Source organism: Scyliorhinus canicula, chromosome 12, assembly GCF_902713615.1.
Source record: "Scyliorhinus canicula chromosome 12, sScyCan1.1, whole genome shotgun sequence".
Taxonomy (NCBI): Eukaryota; Metazoa; Chordata; class Chondrichthyes; order Carcharhiniformes; family Scyliorhinidae; genus Scyliorhinus; species Scyliorhinus canicula.
The window spans coordinates 34,614,127-34,636,293 of record NC_052157.1 but is presented as its reverse complement, the minus strand read 5'-3'; positions in this window follow the sequence as shown (position 1 = coordinate 34,636,293).

Sequence of the window (22,167 nt, the reverse complement as noted above, 5' to 3'; positions counted from 1 at the left end):
TTTTTTTTAAATGTTTAAATTTTGGAATTCTTTAGCATAATAGAGAAAACTGACATTCAATAAATATAAGATTATTCTTTCAGGAACAGTGAGGGTGTTTAGCAGTAATTACGTCTCATTTAACAAGGTAGATGTTATCGTCAGTTCAGTGATTTCTAATTGACTGCATTTTAGGGGCCACAACCCACTGGGGAAGCATAGAATCATTGGCAGCACCCTGTGGATTTCCATAATTAACTGCACATGTGCAGACTTCAATCCAACAGGCAAGGTCGAGTGCGTGCAAGCTTTGAAGAGAGGGTGGAGGGGCCTGAACCCGCATGCCTCCGATTAATTTCCTGTTAAGCTCTTTAAAGAGTTTGTTAATGGCTGGAGTGGAACAGAACGGGAAGAGCAAATGGTCTGGGGAGACCTCTTAGTGCACAGGAGATGGCATCACAGAGGGGTGCCTTTATATATTGTGGCTGTTAATTTAAAACCTTGCGAATTATATAACCTTGCAAAATGAGGTGCCCACGTGGTGGCACCCAGTTGTCATTGCTTGAGCGGAGATGATTAAGTGCCTGATGCGTGAATGTTTGGGTGCTTGTTGCGACCGTGAAGCCCTCTGCTCTCCCATCTGTCCCATTCCCCAAGGCAGTGGCAAGCCCAATCATGGCTACCTTTGAAAATCACTCCCCCACCCCCACCCCCACCCCCACCCCTCCCCTACAGAATCAGTTCCTGCTCCAGGCAGCATCCAGCATCACTAATTGAGTGTCAGTCTCATCCCTGAGCCAGTTAGGGTATTTGCTTATCCAAATCACTTTGTGTCACTGATACAGAGCAGGGAGGTGACCCAGCAATAACCAGTTTCAGAGCAGTGACAGAAGCCCATTGCTTAAACTGTTCAAAATGGCACACTTGTTTGAATGTTTGTCCTGATTTTGTGTAAACATTCTTGAGATGTGGGCGTCGGTGGCTGATGTATCAGCACTTGGGGGATCTCCCAGGTGATTAGAGGACACCGGGTGCTACCTTGGCACTGCCAGTCTGGAAAACTGGCAGTGCCACCTGGGCACCCTAAGTGCCACCCGGGAGTCAACATGGCACTACCAGGGTGTCGAAGTGGCGTGCCAGGGTGGCAGCGGCACTTCCAGGGTACCAGACTGGTTGTGCCAAGGTGCAAAGCTGGCATTTCTCCCAGGTCGGGGATCAGGTTCAGCGGTGCCCTGTCGGTATGTGATGGGGTCCGGGGGAGTTCAGGAACCCTCCAATAGATGAGTTGTGGCGTTGTGGGGATCGGGGGTTAATTTGTGGGGGGGGTTGTGAGATCTGTGCCCCATTTAAAATTGGCATCCTGATCTCTTCCTGCACTGAGAAGCTCCGCTCATCAGAGGCCTTTGATGCAGGAAATGACACTAAATGCGGCCTCGGAGGGGGGGGGCTGGGGCCTGAAATAACAACAGAGTGCCGTTAGATAGTGGTGTCATTTCCAGTCCTGATAGCACTGGGACCGACCCTGTTAATATCACCCAGAACAGACTCTTTTTGCATAGAGCGCACCCTAAATATGAATAGTGGTACGGATTTCACCCAAAGAGCCAGTGAGAAACACCCCGTCAAACCAGCCCAAAATGACACTTGGGGCACGATTCTCCGGCTTCGCTGCGCTCCAGCTCAAGCGAAACGAGGTCAGTGAATAGCAGGAGAGGCCATCAATGAGAACCGCATGAAGCACCAAATAGTTTGCAATGTAACCAGCCTGCCACCCGAGGCGAAATCGGGATGTTGCCATAGCGTGGCGAGAAACCGATTATCACCACTCAAGCCCTATTTCCATACAATTAATAGGAGTCACTCCATATCCAACAGCCTCCTGTCATTCAGCGGCCTCCCCAGCAAGTGGTCATGCTGAACCGAATAGTACTGCTTTTGAAAAACATGAAACTGGCGGAAGGGCTTCTGTGGAGAGCCAAGGAGGTGAGTAACCATCTTTTCTCACAGGCAAACAGCCAGGGGGCGCTGGGCTTGCTGCCCCTGTGCTCGGCAGGGGTTGGGGGACCCTCCGCAGGGGTAGGCCACCATGGAAGGACGGCGGGAGGTGCTGGGAGGCAACCGAGGGACAACTGCTCGTGGCACCACCATGTCAACCCCTGGGTCGTTTGTACCCTGTTCCTGTGCGTCTGACCCAACAACCACCCACAACCACCGCGACTGCCAAGGACTTTGGCTGTGCTGCTGAATGCTATTGCTAATAGGAAATTGGCTATCATCGTTAAGTGAGCACTTTATACACGGGGGGGGGGGGGGGGGGGCAGCACGGTGCACAGTGGTTAGCATTGCTGCCTACGGCACTGAGTACCCGGGTTTGAATCGCGGCCCTGGGTCACTGTCTGTGTGGAGTTTGCATGTTCTCTCCGTGTCTGCATGGGTTTCGCCCCCACAATCCAAAGATGTGCAGGTTAGGTGGATTGGCCACATTAAATTGCCCCTTAATTGGAAAAAATAATTGGGTATTCTAAATTTATTTTTCAAAAGTGAGCACTTTACACAACCCAAGTGGATTCTCATGGGTGGGTGGGTGGGCCATGTAGCATGTGGGAGTCATTGCCTAGCATCCCAATCACACCTTGATGCCCGAACACTGCAGGCGGCAACACCACACACGCAGCAGCCAACATGTGAACACCCAGGGGATGGGACACAGCTCAGGAGACATGCCCACAGTCGGACGGTGGGTGGATGCCACAGGGCAGGGGATGCCTGGAGAGGTGGACCAAGGGTTCTAAGGTCAGCCCATATTGCAGAAGAAAGTGACAGAAGAATCATAATGGTTGTGCCCAAGGGTGTTGAATGTGTAATGCAATTCCCCACTCTCCCAATGGTGCCACCCTCCCAACCTCCATCCTCCCAAACTCCAACCCCCCCAGCACCACTCTCCACCCCCCTTCACCCCCTACCTACCCCACCCCACTCCCCCAGGGCCCTCAGTGATCCTCAATGTGCTTGGCCTTCCGAGCTCTAGCGCTATGTCTCGGTGTTTCCCCAGGATGCCTGCTGATTACCTCGTCCCGTGACCTTCGATGCCCCTGGCAGGCGACCTCTGGGGGCTCTGAGGCCCGAGGGCCCTGGCTCACTTGTCGGAGGCACGTGCACAGCCGTGTCGTCCAGCCTCGTGCGCTGACTGCGAGACGCAGCCTCATCAGAGGGGTGGAATTCAGGGGAGCTGATGGTCACCGTCCCCACCTCATGGTATGGATCCAGGTTGCCGCTCAGCGCCCCCTCCTTCCACTCGGTGCCCGTAGAGCCCTGGGGTTCACCATGGGATGGAGGGGCAGCTGGTTCCAGCCCTGGATGCCCCTGAATCCTCTGGCTCTGCCAGCCCTGGTGGTACCCCATGGTCCGCACCATCGTGTCGACGCCCTCGGCGATATTCCTCAGTGATTGGGAAAGCTTTGCAGCGCCTCAGCCATGCCCACCTGACAGCAGGACATGTCCTGCAGAACCGCATCATGGTCAGCCTGGTACTGGGTGGCATCCCCCAGCGAGGCAGACATTCTGTCGAGACCCTCGGCCCTGGCCGTCACTGACTGCACGATGCCTTGGACACCTTCACTAATAACGCTGACATCGTGCACCAGGCTTTCCACTGCGGTCGCCACTTTAGTAGTGTTGGCCTCGGTGTCATTGCATTGGCGATGACATCTCCAGTGCCCATAGTCTTTGGGACTCCTTCAGGCGGCTATGGATCTGCTGGAGTGTCACTGACATCTTCCTCTAAACGTCCCGGTCTCTCCCTAACGTCTCCATCAGCTCCAGGTAACCCTGTTCTGCAGGTTCAGAATCAGGCTGGGACCCAGCTGTCTCACCTGGGGGCTTCTGCCTCCGCCAGATGTGCATCAGCAGCAGTGTGGTGCACACCAGATTGTGGCCCCGAAGCCTGACCACTAACATATCTCATCGAGGTGTGTGTATCTGCGCTTTCGGAGAGTGGGGATGACAGCTACGCCTCAACTATTACAGTGGCATCCTCGGAGCTCCCCTCCGAGGTGGTCTAGTGGGAGGCTGGAGAGGATGCCACCCAGGATGGGTCGGCGCCATCGGCTGGAGGACCTGCAGGAGAATGGGCATGTGGTCAGTGGGAGCAATGGGTCAGTCAGTAAGGCAATGACAACTCACGTTTGACAGGTCCTCCAGTGGAGCCCGGTGGTTTCTCACATCAGCGGCGTCTGCCAGCGCTCCATGTGGGGTGACCCTTCTGTCCTAGGCCACCCCAGTCACCTCTAGGGCCCGCTCCTCGAACATGGATTCTTAGATCTGTCACACCACCGGGAGTCAAGGCCCTCTTCTGACGGTTATAAGAGAGCTTTTCCTGCGCAGACAAAGAGAGGACATCATTAATCACACTCATGGTTCACAGTGGTGGGAGCGGTTGTGTGAAAGAAGGGTTGGGGGGTTTGAAGGAGGAGGGAGCTGGAGGGAGTGTTGGGGGTCGCATCAATAGTTGGGGGGTGCAAGTTCCCGTGGACAGGTCTTGGAGGAGGGGGATGTGTGGTTGCTGTCTACTCATTCATGCTGCCCGGTGTAGGTCATTGACCTTCTTACTGCACAGCAGGCCAGTTCTGGTCACCCTCCTGGCACTCACAGCTACCGTCACCTCATCCAAGGCAGCCCTGGCTGCCCTATGGCTAACCCTCCAGGACCCTCGAGGGAACAGGACATCCCTCCTGGCCTCCAAGGCTTCTAGGAGCCTCCCTAGGTCAGTGTCCCCGAATCTTGGCGCTGGTCTCCTCGGTGCCATTGTTGCGAGCTGGCTGGGGTGGCTGTGCAAGTGCAGCTGTGCTGCTCCACCTTGCTGGCGGGAGCTGGCAAGTGTGGTGCCGACGATTTGGCTGGCGAGCCTTTATTTGTGGCGATAAGTCCATGGGACCTCATTAAGTGGATCAATTAATGTTGAATAGCGTTGCTGGCCACGCTGGGCTAAGCACCAGGAAGATCGCAGAAATAGCCATTCACTACAACATTTAGAAATCTTTCCGGACAATCGCGCCCTTGAAATTTCTTTGTTGAATCGCGACCAATGTATCTGAGATCAACTTCAATATACTTTATCCCTCTTCTTGCTTGTCTAATCTCACTAATTATATTTCTTGCCCTTCTTTAGTGCAACGTTATTGTGAAGATGAGAGCTACAAGAGTAATTGAGTAACTCTCCTATGAAGGATTTATTTTATGACTTGTTTGGGAGTTAGCGCTGCCTCAGCTCTGGTGCGCTTAGCCGGTAAATCAATAAGCAATGGCTTTCTGAGGCTAAGGCCAATCCACATTGCCTATATTATCAATCTCATGCTAGGTGAACCTACGTTCCACTACCCACAATGTGTTGATACCTTAAATTTCACAAAAATAGTTAATATCCATCTGCATATTTGTAATTCTTCTAACATTCAGTGAACCGTCCAATGAACATTAAAATTTCACTTCCCATTTCCTGTGGGCACCAACTAAGTTGGCATGGCTGGATGAGCCACAGAAAGAATATGGCATGAAGGGTTCAATGGGACTCCTACTTCATACACCTGTTTACAAGTAATGATGGGCAAGTGGCAACGGGCACAGCTATTTTAGAGTCACCCCTTTGCCTAGACCTCATGTTATGGATCTGGACCAGAACCCCAATTTTGGTTGTGAACCCAGACAAAACCCATTGCATTTGGTTAAATTGTGGGGAAATATTAATGTACCATCGGAGTGATAACACTGACAAATAGACTGCTTTTATGTTAAAATAAACTTAATTTCAAACACAGAATTAAGCACATTAATAACAAAAAAATAGCTTTACAGTTTACAGTTACAACATCTTAACTTACTTCCTGAAACCTTGATTCCAATTAAGCAAACACATGTATATCAAATACCACTTGTGTATAAAGTGAACAACCAGATTTTACTTAATTGTCTTGGTGCTTGAAGAGCAAAACCTTTTTTATTTTTAGGACCAAGCTGAAAGCCTTCTACTCAGCTTAGAATCCTGGAGAACAACTTCTTTGTCCAGGCTGGCCAGGCTCTTCCCATTAGCTACACCTGCTGCACTCAATGCATACAGCATTCTTTTGTCTCCTGTTACAAGACGTGCCTTGATTTGTTTAGCCAGGCTCAAACTGTTACAACATTATATTATACTCGCTATCTGCAAATGGGTAAAGCGGCTTTTAATATCCACTTGCAAAACATTACACCTGCAAAATTTTAGATTTAGATTTATTGTCATGTGTACCGAGGTATAGTGAGTATTCGTCTTCGTACAGTCCATACAGATCATACCATAAGTGAAAAAACATAGAACATACTATAAATACTTAAGGATATATCATGAAAATACATAAACATAGACAGCGGGTGAGGGATAGGGCATATAGTCCTACATTAGAGAAGATGTGTAGAAAATCAGTTCAATCCATTAGATCAGTTCAGACCCTAAGAGGACTATTCAGGAATCTGTTAACAGCGGGGAAGAAGCTGTTTTTGAATCTAATGGTGCGTGTTCTCAAACGTTTGTATCTTCTGCGTGATGGAAGAGGTTGGAAGAGAGAATAACCCTGATGGGAGGGGTCTTTGATTATGCTGCCTGCTTTCCTAATGCAGCGGGAGGTACAGACAGAGTCAATGGATAGGAGGTGGTCTCGCATGATAGACTGGGCTGTGTTCACGAGTCTCTGTAATTTCTTCTGGTCTTGGGCCAAGCAGTTGGTATACCAGGCTGTGATGCAGCCAGAAAGGATGCTTTCTATGGTACATCTTTGGAAATTTGTAAGAGTCGTTGTGGACATGCCGGATTTTCTTAATTTCCTGAGGAAGTATAAGCGCCTTCGTGCTTTCTTAGTCATAGCATCAACATGGGTGGATCAGGACAGATTGTTGGTGATGTTTACACCTAGGAATTTGAAGCTGTCCACCATCGCTACCTCGGAACCATTAATACAGAGACGGTCGTGGACGACCCTTCGCTTCCTGAGGTTCAAGATCAGCTCCTTAGGTTTGATGACATTGAGGAAAAAATTGTTGCCATTGCACCATGCCAATACATTCTCTATCTCTTTCCTGTACTCTGACTCCTCATGGTTTGAGATCTGACCACTACGGTCGTCTCATCAGCAAACTTGTAAATGGAGTTGGAGCCGAATGTTGCCACACAGTCATAAATGTATAGGGAGTATAGTAGGGGGCTAAGTACGCAGTCTTGTGGGGCCCCAATATAGAGGACTATCATGGAGGAGACATTGTTTATCCTTACAGATTACGGTCTATGGGTCAGCAAGTTGAGGATCCAGTTGCAGAGGGAGTTGTTAGTTTCTCTGCTGTTTTATCTTTCACACCTTTTGTTCTCTCTGGGGACCTTCATTATCACTCTTTTTCCCTTGATTTTTGTGACTTTTCACACCCCATTTCCCTGGGTTTCTGTGGCTATGACTCATTTTTCATTCTCACTCCACAGTATAAATATTTCCCACTTTCTCTGTCTTTTAGCTTTGACAAAGGGTCATCTGGACTCGAAACATTAGCTCTTTTCTCGCCCTACAGATGTTGCCAGACCTGCTGTGATTTTCCAGCATTTTCTCTTTGGTTGCAGAGGGAAGAGCCAAGACCTAAGTTTTGGAGTTTGGATATGAGCTTGGCTGGGATGATGGTGTTGAAGGCGGAGTTGTAGTCAATGAACAGTGTAATGGTCTCTGTATGTAGTATTGCATGATCAAGCAATGTTAAGCAAGTACAGACAAATGAACACTAGATGGCCACACTATCAAGACTCATGAAAAGGTTTTCCCGCTCTTTCCTAGAGGAGAGTCTGTTAGGAGTGTGGAGAGTACAGGAGGGAAACAGCTAGAGAGAGAAGGTGTTATAGATTTTAGTCTATAGCATAATCTTATTTAATAGTTTAATCTATAGTTATTTGTTTGTTTACTAGTTTATTTAATATTACTCATTAAATTATTTTGTCATCACTGGAAGACTACGTCTATATTCCAAAAACACGGCTAGACAAAAAGAGGAATATATATATTGCAAAATAGTAATAAAATGGAACGCCCTGCCTGCAACAGTAGTAGACTCGCCAACTTTAATGGCATTTAAGTGGTCACTGGATAGACATATGGATGAAAATGGAATAGTGTAGGTCAGATAGGCTTCAGATGGTTTCACAGGTCGGCGCAACGGTGAGGGCCGAAGGGCCCGTACTGCGCTGTAGTGTTCTATGTTCTATAACATGGTACCAGGTCAGAATAATCTTCAAGAAAGACTAGTAAGTAAATTCAAACAAAAGATAAAGTTCCAATACCGACTATTCGACTGATGAAGTCATCGCAGCAACATAATCCATAATCCTCGACAAGAAATCAATCTCGATGGACCAAGTGCAGGCTCCCAGACATCTGAAGACAACCGGCAACCTTAATCTAAATTGGAAAAGTTTAAGCAACAAGTCCAGCTTTATCTTGAAGCAAATAATTTAAATACTGTTCCAAAAGCTAGACGAATCGCATTGCTTCTGTCCATGGCAGGACAGCAAGCTATTGAAATCTACAACTCATTTATTTTTGCTGCTCAATTTGAACACATAATTGCTAAATTTGATGATCACTGCAGACGAACAAAATATTAGAGTGATTTGGATTTCATAATCTAAATTTGGGGGCCTCACGGTAGCATGGTGGTTAGCATCAATGCTTCACAGCTCCAGGGTTCCAGGTTCGATTCCCGGCTGGGTCACTGTCTGTGTGGAGTCTGCACGTCCTCCCCGTGTGTGCGTGGGTTTCCTCCGGGTGCTCCGGTTTCCTCCCACAGTCCAAAGATGTGCAGGTTAGGTGGATTGGCCATGCTAAATTGCCCGTAGTGTAAGGTTAATGGGGGGATTGTTGGGTTACGGGTATACGGGTTACGTGGGTTTAAGTAGGGTGATCATTGCTCGGCACAACATCGAGGGCCGAAGGGCCTGTTCTGTGCTGTACTGTTCTATGTTCTATGTTCTATAAGCGAGTGCAAAAGATTGGAGAATCTGTGAATAACTTCATAACTGATCTAAAACTCCTAGCTCTGACCTGTAATTATGTTGATCTGCATGACTCTCGAGTGAGAGATCAAATCGTCTATGGTATATCAGGTGAATCTTTAAGGGAAGCTTTAATATGCCAAAATGATCTTACGTTAAAAATAGCTATTGAAAAATGTATCTCCAGCGAACAAAACAAAAGTCAATACTTGGAATATTATCCGAAAGAAAAAGGGGCGAAAGTCCACGACGAGTCTGAGAAAATAAAAATGGTGTTGCAGGCAGCAAACAAGCATGTTCGGGACAGCGGCTATCTTGCGCACGCATTTTCGACCTCGGGACATGCGCACTTCAATGCAGCTAACGAAAGATAAAAAAGCGGTACTGAGATTCCTTGGGTTTGCGAATTTCTAGGAAAATTTATATTGAATCTTTCATCCAGAACTACTGCACTGCGTCAGTTCATCAAGAGAAACACTGAATTTGAATGGACTCAGCGTCACAATGAAGAATGGTTAAACCTGAAGCAACAGCTCATTCAGGTTCCAAGCTCGACATTCTTCGACAGGACAAAACCCACGAAAATATCGACTGATTCTAGTCAGAATGGCATAGGTACAGTTCTGTTACAGCAAGACAACCACAACAACTGGGTTCCAATCGCGTATGCATCCAGAGCAATGACATCAACTGAGTGCAGGTATGCCCTGATTGAGAAAGAATGCCTTGGACTTGTTACAGGAATCACAACATTTTATGATTATGTATACACTTACCAAAATTTACTGTGGAAACAGATCATCATCCTCTTGTTAACATTATCAACAAGAATCTTAATGATATGACACCTATACTACAACGGCTTATGATGAAACTACGAAGATATGATTTTAACTTAAACTCCAGGTAAAGAGTTACTCGTAGCAGGCACTCTGTCAAGATCAATTGACACAGACATTTCACAACCAGAATCAATCAATGATATTGATGCTCATCTACAACTATCTAGAGAATCACTTCCTGCGTCTGATCACAAACTTCAACAGGTATGTGATGAGACACAGAAGGATGCCACTTTGAGCAAAGTAATCCATCACTTGCAGAATGGATGGCCAAAAGGTCACTGTCCACGATACCAGAGTGTACAGTCCGAACTGACAATATTAGATGATATTCTACTGCGACATGTCAGGATGGTCATTCCAGAGAGTCTAAAGTCAGAAATACAAAGCAATCTTCATGAAGGCCATCTCGGCATCGACAAGTGCAAACAAAGAGCAAGGCACGTATTAAGGCAGGTGTGTACTGGCCAGGTATTAATCAAGATATCACAGACGAGATCATGTCATGTTCTACTTGGCAAAAACACCAAAATCAGCAATGTAAAGAGAAATTGCAGCAGCATGACATTGACAAGTCACCTTGGGTCAAAGTAGGTATCGACCTTTTTCATTTGTGTGGCAAAGATTACATTTTAGTCATTGACTATTATCTGAACTTTCCAGAAGTCATGAAACTGATTGATCTCACGTCCACAGCTGTTATTAAAGCGTGCAGACACCTTTGTGAGACATGGAATACCGCAAACCATGATGTATAATGGTCCGTGTTTTATCAGCTGGGAATGGATGGAATTCGCAACAATTTACATTTTCTGCCACATCACCTCAAGCCCTCATTTCCCGCAATCTAATGGTAAAGGTTGAAAAAGGTGTTTGAATTAACAAAAAATTATTAAGTAAGGCTAGAGATTCATAATCTGACTTCTACTTAGCTTTGTTATCATCACCATTGACCTCAGGATTATCACCAGCACAAATGTTGTTTAACAGAAACATTAGGACAACATTACCTCAAGTGCATATTACTGATCAGGGTCAACATGATGTTGTAAAAAAAACTTCATCACCAATGTAAAAAATAGAAAGAGTACTATGATCAACGTGCCAAGAATCTGGGGCTGGATTCTCCGACCCACCGCCGGGTCGGTTAAGACTTGGCCCCTAAAGGTGCGGAGAAATCCGCGCTTTTGGGGCGGCCCAATGCCGGAGTGGTTCACGCCACTCCATCCCGCCTGGACCCCCCGCCCCGCCGGGTAGGGGAGAATCCAGCCCTTGAAAACTCTTGAAGCAGATGATACATGCTCACATCAGACTTCCTGATGGAGGTTGGTCAGACACTGCTCGAGTTCTCAAACAAGTATCACCTAGGTCATATCCGATAAAAACATCAGATGATGTACTCGTCAGAAGAAATCATGCGATCTTCTCCAAGTTAAGGTTCATGCACTTGTTTTTCCTGATCTTGATTTACATCAATTCGTCTCAAGACATGTGGAACATGTAGCCATGCTGGCCACGCAAAATGGACACTGAGCCAAACTAAAATGGAAGGCTGCTGAGAAACAGACAGTTCAGCCAGAACAGCAGTCTGCAAAGAGCAGTTTGCATTCTGCAGCAGCAGAAACCAGTTTGGGCTCAGGTGAAGAGACCTTAGCTAGGTGCAAATGGCAAAACGCTTTGCATGCTAATGAGGCCATCAGACTTGAACACCCACACAATAGATACATTTGGTTCTGAATGGACACATTCCAATCAAGACCCAGACATCGAGGCACCAGAAACCTCCGAACAAAAGGACATAAGAAACGCCCCCTCCATCACGGAGACCCCCTCGCATTGGGGAATTAATCCAGTATCGATAAGGAATTGATCCAATAGGTAGAGCCCGCCCGAGAAGAGGGAAGGACAACGGAACCCCTATAAAAGATAGGGACCTCGTGTTGTCCGGTCTGTTAAACCTGTGCTCCGGCCCCGACTGACACCTGGTATCCTGACTCCAGCCGTTGAGCACCAGCCGCCGAAACCGTAAGTTCAACGCTCGCTACGCGATCCAAGCCCGCTAGACTCCCAAGTGCCAGAACGCTTGCTGAAGGCTGCAGACAAAACCAGGACGAAGGCCTCGTTCTCTGACCTTGCCTGTTCCTGTTAGATAAGTATTCTGTTTGCTTATGTTTAGTTGTAGCTTAGTCTCTTAGTGTGTGTGCATGAGTATTTATTATTAACTGTATAATAAATATTGATCGTTTGAACTTGACTAATCGGTGTATCGTCTTTATTACTTTGAATTTGACCTTGGAATACTTGTGACGTTGCCTATACGGCAGCTGGCGACTCCAGAGCTTAAATAATTACATAGAACAGAGCCTAGCAGTGTTAAGCACACGTCGAACTCGGAGGCGTGTTAATACACTCCAATAAACGCGTTTTACGCCCATAGTAAAACGTGCAACATTTAGTGGCGACTCTGGTGGGATCCTGTTGCAAGTGGAAACACCACAGTGTCCAGGACCCTGAAATTTGAATTAGAACTCCAAATTGCAGAGAAAGAAAGAGATCACAAGTATTCAAGGTGTTCAAAATAATAAGCGAAATTCGGAAGTGTGTTTTAGTGCATGCGTACTAACAGGGCTGTAAGGTAAAACTGAAAGCTTTTTGTTGCGACAAACTTTCGGTAGTTTTGTAATCGGAAAATAGCGTAAGCCGTACCCTTTTCACGAAACACCACCCCAGCAACCCCCTGTTCCAAATTATAAAAAGAGAGTCAGAGGAAATGGCCATGCAGGCAATGGAACGTCTGATGGATCCAGCAAAGTTTGTGGTCGCAGCGACCAGCAGCAGTAGCAGAGTAGGCCAGTGTCCCACGTGGGAGCTGGAACTCCGCAAATATTTACAAAGAAAGGGATGGCCCCTTTGGAAAGAGTTTTGTGCAAATGAGGAGACAGGTCCCGGAAGTATAGGTCATACTTGGTGGGAGAACCTCTCTCAGATACACAAAAAGAGTTTAAGTAAAGCACGCAAGCCGATGGCGATTGTGTCCTGCTTGGCACAGTTGCGAGGCGCAGAGGAGGTCATCAGGACGCTCCGGACAGATTTAGAGGAAAGGAACCGAATGAGTAAGGTCGATGTCAGGGACATCGAGAAAGAAAACCTGGATCTTAAAGGGAAGTTGGCAGAGAAGGGTAGAGAGGTGGATGATGCCAAGAGGGCTCACCAGTCTTGTCTAGCTCATCTGAACAGTTCCCAGACCCAGTATGAGAAAGCCTATCAGGACGTGCAACGTGCCGTTCTGATAAGACAGGAATCGGAAAAGCAGGTGGAGGCATTGCAGAGGCAATGTTCCGATCTCAAAGCAGCTTTGAGAGCACTCCATGCTGCAACAACCGAACAAAGACAAAGCACAGTTGACCACGCGAAATGCAGAAAACAGATTGCGGAACTGCAATCTCTGCTTTCGGTGCAGAATGGCTTCCAAAGCACCTTTGGAGCTCAGTTAGATGGGGAAAATGCCCCAGATTGGCAGGAATTAAGCGAGACAGCGCAGCGTTATGTTCAGGGAACATGTGCGCCCGCAGCTCAGCAGAAACGACAGGCACCCCAACCCCCCACAGCTCAGATCATAACCGCACCCATGAATCCCGTAACCACACAGAGGAAAGCCGAATCAGAAGGCGCCCCAGACATAACTTACACCACCCCTTTAACAGTAACCCAGCTAAGGGACGCTTGTGAAAAGATCACTCCGTTCCTCCCCACCGCAGACCCCCACCAGTTCTTTGCGAAAGTAAAACAGCAGGCTACCATGTACGGCCTGGATGAGAGAGAGCAGGTTAAGCTCACCGTGTTGAGCTTAGACCAGAGTGTAGTGGCAGCCCTCCCCGACCCACAAAACGTGGCAGGAGGCAGCCTAGAGGAGATGCACACTGCTATTTTAGATGCCATCGGGTACAATAGAGGTGACCCCGTAGAAGGCTTGAATAAGTGCAGGCAGAAGAGATCTGAACACCCCACAGCATTCGCCGGAAGGCTGTGGATTCACTTCAGCGCAGTTTTCGGACAGCTAGATAGAGCGCATTTAACCCGCGAAAACATGGTTAAGTGGACGCGCACAATTATCTCACACGCAACAGAGGCAGGACAGAGCGCTTGCAATAATTACGACCCCTCAGAAGAGGCCCATAACGAGAAATGGGTCCTCAAAAGATTGTCCCGCGCTTGGGAGCAATCGCTTCAGGCAAAAGCAAAGGTTAGATCCCCAGAAGAGGCTCAGGCTGCTGCAGATATCCAAGCAGTCAGAGAGCACCAGAAGCCCGCATGGGTAAATGAAGGCAAGAGCGGCCCTCAACAGAAAGGACAGGAATGCTATAACTGTGGACAGTTAGGGCATTGGGCAAAAGAGTGCCAAGCACCCCAGCGATCTCAGAGAGGCCAGCATACAGGCACTCTGAACCGCAACAAGGCAAAACCCATCCACAATGTAGCAGTACAGTCAGGACCCACCAATGTGGACGAGACGAACTGACGGTGTTCGGGCTCCCCCACTTGGGTCTGTGACACACTATGGGACTCATCAGGGAGGCCCGTAGTCACGGCAAAAGTCAAAGGGAAGCCCATAGAGTTATTGTGGGACACAGGAGGATCCCGCACCACCATTAACTCCACAACCACGGCACACGCAGACACGTGGCCGACCACCTCCACCATCACACTTAGCGGGTTCACCGGACACTCGCAGCAGGGACATATCACAGCACCCGTAGCGATCCAGCTAGGGAACATTAGCACAAGGCACCCCGTAGTTTTAGTAAATCTTCCCCGGACAGCAGAGCACATCCTGGGGATAGATTTTATGAACGCCCACAGCTTGTCGTTCGACCCAGTGAACCAGTGTGTCTGGCGAATGGCGAGATCAGACAGAGCCCCAGCCACCCTCACAGTAGGAGACTACGCTAATCGGATTAGCGCAGTGGGAGAGTACTCATTCGACCTGACTACACTCCACACCGACAGACAAATTAAGGCCCTACTAAACAAACACAGGACAGCATTTGCAAGTCACCGTCATGACTGTGGCAGAATGACTGGACAAGTTCATGTTACCGGACAGGACCCCCGACCGCAAAAGCAGTATAGATTTCCCCTCGAGGCAGAGGTGGAAATAGAAAAGGTTATAGGCAGCTTGTTGGACCAAGGTGTACTGAGAACGGTAGCCTCCACCAACAATGCCCCTATTTGGCCAGTGAGGAAGCCCGATGGATCATGGCGTCTGACCATCGATTATCGGGAACTCAACAAAGTAACCCCCGCAGTAGCCCCAACGGTAGCTACTAGTCCCGAGACCATGCTCAAGCAGGGTCTCAACGCCAAGTACTTCACGGTATTGGACATCAGTAATGGATTCTGGTCAATACCATTGGCAAAAGCGTGCCAATACAAATTCGCATTCACTTTCAAAACTCAGCAGTACACGTGGACATGCCTCCCACAAGGATTCCACAATTCACCCTCCATTTTCCACCGACAGCTGGCAAGTGGATTAGAGAAATTTTCCCGACCCGATTGTCTGGTACAGTATGTAGACGACCTACTACTGCAGACGGACACAAAGGCAGAGCACATTTCGCTTCTGGCCGAACTCCTAGAACTCTTAACTGAAATTGGCTGTAAAGTTAACCCGAAAAAGGCCCAAATATTGGAAAGTAAAGTGATGTATTTGGGATCAGTCATCACGCACGGCAAACGCGAGATCGAATTCAAAAGAATTGATTCGATTGTCAAATTGCCCCTTCCCCAGAATGTATCAGCCCTCCGGTCGTTTTTAGGACTGGTTGGCTATTGTCGGAACCACATAGACGGATTCGCGACAAAAGCCGCCCCACTTTCAGACCTCCTTAAGAAAGGAGCCCCCTGGGAATGGCTTCCGCAGCATACAGGCGCTGTGGAAGAGTTAAAACGAGCCCTTAGTGCAGCACCCGCGCTGCTAGTCCCCGACCAACTTTCACCGTACGCAATAGAGGTAGCGAGCACCGATCTGACCCTCTCGGCCGTGTTGCTTCAAGAACGGCACGAGCAGCTAAGACCAGTGGCTTATGCCTCCCGACTGTTAGACCCAGTAGAACAAGGATTTTCAGCCTGTGAGAGGCACCTCCTTGCTGTCTTCTGGGCAGTGCAGTATTTCTCATACATCACCGGACTCAACCCCATCACCATTCTAACCGAACACACACCCACACAGCTACTACTAGACGGTCGACTGAAGGACGGTTCAGTTAGCCAGATTAGGGCAGCTAGGTGGACCCTACTTTTACAAGGACGGGACATTACTGTAAAACGGACACGCACCCACACATACTTAGCAGACAACCTCCAATACCCCGGACAGCCCCATGACTGTGAAATTGTAGCTCCCCTGCATAACACAGGACCCTTTTTAGCCAAAACACCCCCCAGGAAGATAGGGAACCCGAAACAAAGCCCCCAGCCCACAGACACGTGTGGACCCTTGAGGATTTATGTAGACGGTTCCTCCACAGTTTTAAATGGTGAGCGTATCACAGGATGCGGCATCTATGTAGAGGACGCGCAGGGGCGCGCTCTCGAAGAAATCGCTCTTAAGTTACCAGGTCACTTAGGCGCGCAGGCAGCAGAGCTAGCAGCCATAGCGTACATAGTGGACCACCCCGATTCTTTCCCCAGCCCAGCAGACATATATTCAGACAGCTTATATGTCTGTAACAGTTTAACCGATTTTCTGCCCCTGTGGAGGACACGAGGTTTTGTCTCCGCAGACGGGAAACCCCTTCCATCAGCCCCTCTACTCCAGCATATTTTAGCGAAAGCGAAGGACAGGACCTTCGGCATTATAAAAGTTCGCAGCCACCATAGGTCATCACCACCTGGGAATGTAAAAGCCGACGCGTTGGCTAAGGCAGGTTCCAGGAGAGGACACTTATGGACCCCCCCAGCTAGCGCACCAGCTAGCGCCCCTGTGAGCGCAGTCCAAGTCTCACAGACTGATATTAAAGATCTCGTGGCAGCACAAAAACAGGACGGAGACCTCAGGGAGGTTTTCAAGGGAAACTTTGTGCCTGCGTACGAGCACTTTAAACACGCACTGACCACACATGAGGGTGTGATCATTAAGGACCGACTTTATGTGGTCCCACAGCAGGACAGGAATCAGATGATTGCCTTGTTCCATGACGGACACGGGCATCAGGGAATTGATGCAACAACGAGGCACCTCAGGCAACTCTGTTGGTGGCCTGATCTCAGGAATGATGTAACACACTACATAGAGAATTGCCTGATTTGTGCTCAGAATAACCCGGACAGGTATTCTAAGAAGGCACAACTTCGGCATACTCGCCCAGTTAACGGCCCTTGGACAAACCTCCAGATCGATTTTATAGGTCCATTGCCCCCTTGCAGGAATGGCTATAAATACGTTCTGGTGGTGATAGATACCTTTACCAAATGGGTAGAGGCATTTCCCTCACGAACAAATACAGCAAAGACAGCTGCAAAGATCCTGACCCACCACATCTTCACGAGATGGGGTTTACCCCGAAGTATCGATTCGGACCAGGGATCTCACTTTACAGGACGGGTCATGAGGGACGTCCTGACAATATTCGGAATCAAACAGAACTTCCATATTGCGTATCATCCACAGTCCAGCGGGATTGTGGAGCGCATGAATCGGACCCTAAAAACTACCCTTAGGAAAATGGTTCAACAGAACAATTCCACATGGGATTCAGTGCTCCCATTTGCACTTATGTTCATAAGGAACACTGTCTCCACATCGACAGGATACACACCACATACACTCATGACCGGACGCCCTATGAAAGGTACAGAATTCCTTTTAGGACTGGACATGACAAGCCCCGAAGTGACGGCCCTCACACATGAAAAGGCAGTTAAAGAACTAGTTGAGACTGTGAGGTCTGCACAGCTCGCAGCCGCAGCCCAGCTAGGGAAACGCCGACAGCAACGGACTGCCTGTTTCAATAAGACCGTACACACCACAGAATTCCAGGTTGGGCAACAGGTAATGTTATCTGTTTATAACCCCAGCAGTTTTTTGGCTCCAAAATATTCCGGTCCCTACTCAATTTCGGACAAAATTAGCCCCTCCGTTTACAGGATAAAGTATCCTAATGGGAAGACCGCGTGGTTCCATATAAACCAGTTAAAGGCTTATGGAACACAGGCCAACCATGCCCACCATGTCCTGCTAGACGCAGCAGAACACTTCACCCCGCCCACCAGAGACACTTTTCCACCATCCCCCTCACAGACCAGTACATCAACGGACTCGCCCACGACTCCGCCCACAGACCACAACAGACCACGCCCCGACACGCCCACAAGCTGCCACAGCAGAGACAGTAGGACAGACACTGACTCTGAAGACAGCGACACCACACAGCCATACAGCCCACACTGCACCACCTACGACCCCGACTCCAGTGACCCCATGGAAGTCACTTACCTCAAAAACCCCGAACCACCACCAGACCCCGACTACCCCGACAACACACTCGACGCCACACAATGGCACAGGGACAATTCCTACAGACTTGTCCGCAATGACGAGAGTGACCCCCGGTCACACAACTCCAAAATAGCATGCCTGATCCACACAAGGGTGTGGGATCCGGGAGAGCAGGACGACACGGTGTCTGACTCCCGACACGGCAACCCCTTTGTGACCCTGTTCACAGAGGCAGAATCAAAGTGAGGTGTCCAGATGATGTAAGATAGGAATCGTTTGAGGGAAACGATGTCCTTTCTGATGGAACCTGCACGTATGTTTGTCTTCGTTTTATGTTTGTTTGTTTTCAGGAATGTAAATGTTTCAGTTGGAGGATGGACATCTTCTTTTCAGCTGAAAAGATTGTGACCACCTCACATACACGTTAGCTTGTCTGCCGAAACTTTTGAGAACTTCGGTTTGATTGGAGATCCTTTCCAAAGTTGTAAGGCCACACGCCAAATAGTTTATCTGCAGATATCTCTGAGAACTTCAGTGATGTCCTCAGTTGGAGCATCTTGGCTCCCTTGGTTTTTTAGGTGCCCCTCTATTCGGCGAAATAGAGGCTGCAAGTCATGGTTAACACATTCGTACCCGTTTTCTCCAGGTTACTCAGGCAGTGGACAAACGGCACTGAGGACCCGCCCTGTCTGAGAACCAACCCTTGGTCAGCCAAGCTCGGGTATGGCACAGCACGCCCTACCCGGGGATCCCATCCAACTCGTACCCGTAGCGGCCCATACGCAACTCATTCGGATGTTTCTTTCCAAATTTGTTTTCATTTTAGGTTAGGTAGCCCTTCGGCCGCCATCCCACATGCTATTTACATCCGGAAACATTCGGATGGTAAATCAGCAAAGCCTGCGAGACGGCTCGCAGAAGGAAGGATTGTTAGGTGTATGCTGGTCTTTAAATTCGCTTTTTGAAAAAAAAAATGAGGGGAGTCACAGGGTGTGACTTAGCCAGTCATTTTAAAGGGTCAATTGGGTTTTGAAAGACAGATGCACTAACAAGTAAAGGTCTTAAACTGTGTATTGACAGATACTGTGCTTGATCCCAAAGGTTTCAAAGGACGAGACAGAGGTCGAAGCCAGGATTGTCAATACCGGAGGAAGAAGGAAGAGAAAGAAGAAGAACAGCAAAATGATGGAAGCCCACTTATTACTATTTAATGTCATATGTATATGTGTGGAAACAAGACACGTTTCCCCCACAACCCCCACCGTAAATGTTTCTAGTACAGCAAACCCCCAGTGCTCAGCTCTGATCAGCGAGGTTCAGACCTGGTGTACTAAATTCATGACGTGGTACTCCATGTCCTACATAATCGAATCACTGTTGGTGATTGCGATCCTCACCATCCTAGTGCAGACCCTCAGGTTGAGGAAATGGAAGAGGAGAGCCTCTCGTTCCAGCACCTCACCCATCTATAGAGTGCAATCCCCCATCTTCGGATTCCACCAAACCCCTCAACCCCTCACTGATTACAACACTCTGTAAATAAAATTCAGCCATGTATTATATTGTTCCATACTCGACTGCCGAGTTGGGAAGTGTTATGTTGTGGTGTGAATGGTTAAGATTTTAGAGTGATTAAATGTTTAAGTTAAGGTTAAGGTTAATAGTGATAGGTAGAGGTTCCCAATTGTAGTAATGCATGTCCCTTTGACATAGGGCCAAGTAGAAATGTTAGTTAAAATTTTTTTTCTCTTCTTCCCATAGTTTAGAACAGAGTAGAACAGGAACTGGCAAGAGGTCAGAACACAAGGAGGCAAAGTACATAGGTGATCCTTCACAATAGTATGATTGTGAGGATCACAAGGAGGGAATGTAGCCATGCTGGCCACGCAAAATGGACACTGAGCCAAACTAAAATGGAAGGCTGCTGAGAAACAGACAGTTCAGCCAGAACAGCAGTCTGCAAAGAGCAGTTTGCATTCTGCAGCAGCAGAAACCAGTTTGGGCTCAGGTGAAGAGACCTTAGCTAGGTGCAAATGGCAAAACGCTTTGCATGCTAATGAGGCCATCAGACTTGAACACCCACACAATAGATACATTTGGTTCTGAATGGACACATTCCAATCAAGACCCAGACATCGAGGCACCAGAAACCTCCGAACAAAAGGACATAAGAAACGCCCCCTCCATCACGGAGACCCCCTCGCATTGGGGAATTAATCCAGTATCGATAAGGAATTGATCCAATAGGTAGAGCCCGCCCGAGAAGAGGGAAGGACAACGGAACCCCTATAAAAGATAGGGACCTCGTGTTGTCCGGTCTGTTAAACCTGTGCTCCGGCCTCGACTGACACCTGGTATCCTGACTCCAGCCGTTGAGCACCAGCCGCCGAAACCGTAAGTTCAACGCTCGCTACGCGATCCAAGCCCGCTAGACTCCCAAGTGCCAGAACGCTTGCTGAAGGCTGCAGACAAAACCAGGACGAAGGCCTCGTTCTCTGACCTTGCCTGTTCCTGTTAGATAAGTATTCTGTTTGCTTATGTTTAGTTGTAGCTTAGTCTCTTAGTGTGTGTGCATGAGTATTTATTATTAACTGTATAATAAATATTGATCGTTTGAACTTGACTAATCGGTGTATCGTCTTTATTACTTTGAATTTGACCTTGGAATACTTGTGACGTTGCCTATACGGCAGCTGGCGACTCCAGAGCTTAAATAATTACATAGAACAGAGCCTAGCAGTGTTAAGCACACGTCGAACTCGGAGGCGTGTTAATACACTCCAATAAACGCGTTTTACGCCCATAGTAAAACGTGCAACAAACAACATTCTATTCCACCAGAGAGCAAGAGCATTAAAACTTCTACCTCACCGTTGAAATTAAGAAGATCTACAAGAAGTAGACACAAACCGCATACACTCAATCTATGAACTTTAAAGTGTTTCAAGTATTTGCTGTACTATGCTAAACCACTACATTTCTAATATACAATTTTCGTTTGTGCTCACAAGAAAAGCGTTTTAAAAAAGGGGGATGTAGTGATCTCTGTATGTAGTAATACATGATCAAGTAATGTTAAGCAAGTACAGGCAAATGAACACTTGATGGCCACACTATCAAAACATATAAAAAGGTTTTCCCGCTCCCTCCTAGAGGAAAGTGAGTTAGGAGTGTGGAGAGCACAGACGGGAAACTGCTAGAGAGAGAAGTTATAGATTTTAGTACATAGCATATTCTTAATTAATAGGTCAATCGATAGTTATTTGTTTGTTTACTAGTTTTGTATTGAAGAAAAAGAATTCACTAGTTTATTTAATATTACTCATTAAATTGTTCTTTCATCCTTGGAAGACTATGTCTATATTTCAACAACTCAGCTGGACAAAAAGAGTAATATATATATTACAAAATAGTAATATAACAAACAGGAGTCTGACATATGTCTTCTTGTTATCGAGATGCTCCAGGGATGAGTGTAGGGCCAAGGAGATGACATCTATTGTGGACCGGTTGTGGCGACAAATTGCAGTGGATCAAAGCAATCTGGAAGGTTGGAGTTGATGTATCTCAAGATTAACCTCTTGAAGCACTTCGTAATAATAGATGGCAGGGCCACAAGTCTGTAGTCATTGAGGCATGTTGCCTGGTTGTTCTTTGGTACCAATATGATAGTGGTCTTCTTAACGTAGGTGGGAACCTCAGAGCGGAGTAGGGAGAGGTTAACGATGTCCGAGAACACACCCGCCAGTTAGTCTGTGCAGGATCTGAGTGCATGGCCAGGGACACCATCA